Genomic DNA, 4,951 nt, shown 5'->3' on the forward strand with positions numbered 1-4,951 from the left:
CTTGCAGAGATGGGTTTTGTTATTTGTTTTGGGGGTTTAATTGTCGTTAGGCTACTGTATTAATAGAAAATCTGAGCAGCAAACACTAGGCCTATAGACTAGCTGATGGTTATGAAGAAAAGTGGTTACTTTTCTGTAGCTAATACATTATTGTAATGTAGAGTCAGTAGCATACAAAAAACAATGAAGTACAGATTTTACTGGTATTTATTAGCTACAATATTAATGACTTCTAAATGGCTTAACTTAGGAGTCACATGCTTCTTTTATGATCATGAAAGTCTCAGGCTGATGACCACATTTCAAAATATGATGTTATTGCGAAATACCTCAAATGTGTCTTGCTTGTTTGTACATCTCAAACTTGTTAAATGATTTCAGCTCAGTGGAAAGTCAGGTCATGAGCAACGAAAGTGACTTTTTAGGTGATCCAAATAAGATGTAATTTGTGAGGCACTTTACTCTTTAGTCCATAGCTCCTGAAGTGTGAGGTGTGGAAGCTGAAAAACTTGATTTTTTGATTCAGACTGGTAAAAAGATTTTCTGTCATTTTGATTCTGTGGCAAAATGACAAATTTTATCCCATCTTCTCCAAACTTGGTTCACAACAGTCTGATCTTTTAACAGTTAAAACTTAAAACAACATAACGCTCAAGGTGAATTCAAGCACCCAAGGAACTTTCATATCTTACACCTGTAGGTAGATATGATTCTGACTGATTTGAGATTTTGTACAGGCCCCCCTTACTGGGCATGATTAAGTTTTTTTTTTCCAAAAATCCTTATTTCTATAACCACCTCAATGCCAAAATAAATTTTGGCAGTGTATCTTTCTGCAAACATGAACATCTGTGTGTTATTATGTAGCGGATATGCTGAAACTTTATGTTTATGTATAACAGTGTAGTGGTTAGCATGTGGTGAGATTTAAGCACAAAAACCACTTGGTTATGGAAAGGAAAAGGTGATTGTACCCGACTCACTAAAAGACAACTGGTTTTGTTGTTTGTTGGTGGCAAACAGTGGTCTGCAGTGTTCTGTGGCTTAGCAGTCATCTTGCCTCAGTGGCATGTAGGGATGAAACAGTATGAACATTTCTTATCACAATTATAGTGACCAAACGGTTATCATTGTGGGATGAAAATCTCCAAAAAGCACTGATGCACATACTGAAATAATGTCACCAAGTTTTATTTTGAAAACCACAAATATAATTAGCAGCACTTCTGTTTGCATAAACATTAAAATAGTAACATAGTAGCCTTTTGTAGGCTAAACATACTGTATATCAAATGGGCATTAATATTAAAGATAGCCTGTCTTTGAAATGCTTGCTCAAGTGTCTGTGTCACTGTGGATGAGGACAAGGGACCAGGAGCATCACTGGGTTTGCCTGCTGCACACCCAGTCGGTAAACAAGGAAACAGTGAAACAAACCCACACTGCATGCTGTGCCAGCATCTAGGAGACTGTTGCTAACTTTGGATTTAACACACAGTTTAAATGATAATTCAAATTTGAAATGGTAATACTAACTGGCTGAATTTTACCGTAGTTTAGCATTAAACTGGTAACCTGGGCAGTTGGTGTCCCTACTGGCATGCCATCCTCCATCCCTTCAACCTGCCAGAGACAAAATCAGCTCATGTAGTCAGAATTACAGTACTTTGGAAACATTGATTTGATGTGTATGGATAACCACAGTTTGCAGAGATGTACAATGCCAACATTTTTTTCTGGCAACTGGGCCACTATCAGCCAGCATGTGTCCATCACTCTGTGTGTAGGCCTATGTATTCATAAACATATGTACATTATTAAAATAACTCATTCACTGTATTTTGCTTTGTCAGATGTACACACATTAAACCTTTTACCATCAGCATGCTTTGATTACATCTACTGTCAAATATATATAATATTAACACACACGTTTTGGGGTTTCTTTCAGGGTTATAGTACTAAAACAACAAATAACGGTTACAGCTGTCTTTCCAGGGTATGCATACAGGGTGGCAGCGACTTCTCAAAGGAGGTTGGCTGGATTACAGGAAAACTACTAGTCCCATTTTCTTAAAACTTGTTGGAAGGGTATAGCATGGACCAAGAAACAACCCATTAATTATAGGAGCAGATACAAAGGTAGGATACACAAAATATTTTTCACTCTTGCTGCCATTGTGAGATAGGGCATTTGGCCTATTTCATTTCTGCAGGTTTCCCTTCTAGTTACTGATTGATCTGCTGATTATTTCTGAATTAATTGTTTTGTCTACAAAACATCAGAAAAAAAAACTGAAGAACTTCTTAACTTGATGTCTTCAAATGTTTTCCTTTGTCTGATCTACAGCATGAAACCAAAGGTATTTGATCTCCTGCAGTATTAAAACAAGGAAATGCTCAAAAAATGACTGCAGCCATTAAGTGCACATCAAGATAGTTACTGATTAACCAACATGGTTCAGAGATCAGCACTCAAAAAGCGCAAAACCAGAGGCACTGTTTTTTTTATTGTACTGACCCTTTTGAAAACCAGAAGAGCTTGTTTCACAGTCCACCACTCTGTTATTGTTTAACACTACTGCAGTAATGACCTACACCTGTCTGCAACAACTACTAGTCTGCACAGGGTGTCTTAAAACATCTCAACTGACTGCACTGAACTCTATTCACTGTGCTCACTGTGTCAAATTCTAAGATTTATATTCTGTCTTTGTCACATGTATGTGTCTTAAGACTATTTCACACCCCTCCTCATCCAAACCAATGACACTGTAAGTTCAAAAGCATCCATGCTCAAGAGTCAGAAATTATTTTAAACTTTGAAAACTTTTCACATGACGAGGTGAATTTTCTCAGTCCGCAGCTCCCGCTTGTGCAGATTTTTTCTCAGTCACATGTGGATCTGGGGCAGTAAATCTGTCAGTCGATCTAAGCCACATATTGAAAGAAAGTGGGCTGTGTGGTTTCCTCTGCAGTACTGAAGAGTGAATAGGAGCCTATCCCAGCTGACATTGGGCGAGAGGCGGGGTACACCCCAGACAGCTCACCAGACTATCACAGGGCTGACACATAGAGACAGACAACCATTCACACTCACATTCACACCTACGGACAATTTAGAGTCACCAATTAACATGCACGTCTTTGGACTGTGGGAGGAAGCTGGAGTACCTGGAGAAAACCCACGCTGACACGGGGAGAACATGCAAACTCCACACAGAAGGGCTCCCCCACCCCAGGTTCGAACTGGTTACCCAAGATGCTGTGAGGTGTCAATGTAATAACCACTGCCCCACTGTGCCGCCCTTTTATTCTCTTAATTTTCTCAGTTCTTATTCTTATTATTTTATTTTTTGTATACTGAGATCTGTTTTATTATCATAATTGTACCATGCTGCAAAACCAACTGGCAATTAGAGACAAACAAGATGGAGCGGTGTACCAGCATGTCACACAGACCCCCAAAGGGTGGGTCCTCAAAAACATAAGAGCGTAAGTGGGCATGCTAACATGTCCAAATTGACAGTGCTAACATGCTTAAGGCTGGCAGGTGTGGAAATAGCATGTTAGCATTCTACCATTTGCTAATTAGAACTAAAAACAAATAACAGCTGATGTTCATGAGAATGACAGTAGTTTTACAGATATGGTCAGAAACCAAATAAATTGAATAAATAAATCTGAATGTCTGAACCAGATTTCATGGTAATCCATCCAATAGCTGCTAAGACTTTTCACTCCACACTTCCACAAGTGTAAAGCACAGACTGCATAATACAGACGAAATACATGACAGCTCCTTGAAAGTGAAACCAGGACGTCTTAATCACCCCCTAGTGGCTGGCTACAGTATGGGTCACAAACCCGGCCCCCCTTCATGTTAGTGGAAGGGACATGAGCCAAACTAAAAGATCAAAGCACATGTCCAATAAATTTTCTAAAAGATGATTTATTATATCAGCCCAGTTCAGATCAGATGTGTGTGTGGGGTATGAGCACTTAGAGCGAGCAGCAGCAGTGACCCACCGTCCGACACCAGCACACATGAGGACGGAAACAGAGGCCTCATCAGGGATGGAGCACCTGCCACAGCAAGCAAACACACCATCTGTGGTATTTTGACTTGACCAGTGGACTTCACTACAAGCCAGTTGGCTAATGAAACAGGTGATATGCTTTATGCTCTAAAACAAGCCACTGGCGTTTTGACCAGCGGAGTCCCAGGTGACACCATCAGCCAGCTTGAGTTGAGCTCAGACCAGCCAGTTCACACCGCTGCAACTTTTTTATGCAACATTCTAAAACAGTTTTGTCTCGTTGCGAATCTTTGGTCTGAACTGGGCTTAAAGTAATTGTTATCACACTGATATATGTTCAAGTGCTTGTTTTTCTGGTAAGTCTGGTTTTAATTAGTAATTTGATGCTATAGAAAGGGGGTCTGAAATTATGACTGACAGCTATGTGTGCCAATCAGTGTGCTCCCTATCAATGGCGCTGCTTTTGATTGGTTGGACAGGCTCTATAGCTCTGGCTCCAAATGACATCACCAGTCCGAGATGGCCGAGGCTGTATCTCGCCTTCATTTTTGTACAGTGCGAGGAAGTGGAGACGCGCTGACCATCTTTATATATAGTCTATTAGTGTCAACTTCATGGTGGCGCTAGAGGAAAAGGCATTAAGATTCATCCTCTGCGGACCATAAATGTCTGTACTGGATTTTGTGCTAATCCATCCAGCAGACGTTGAGATTTTTCTCTGAAAAAAATTAAAAATTTGACCTCCTAGCGATGCTTGATAAAAACTCAAGGGATCACCAAAGTCATTTCAGTTCATCCTGAGGGGGACATAAATGTCAGAACCAAATTTTATGGCAATGCATTTTTGAAATTTGGGAGAGTATGTGTAGAACTACCAGATTTGGCTTCCATGAGAGGAATTACACTAAATT

This window comes from Epinephelus fuscoguttatus, linkage group LG8 (genome assembly GCF_011397635.1).
Source record: "Epinephelus fuscoguttatus linkage group LG8, E.fuscoguttatus.final_Chr_v1".
NCBI lineage: Eukaryota > Metazoa > Chordata > Actinopteri > Perciformes > Serranidae > Epinephelus > Epinephelus fuscoguttatus.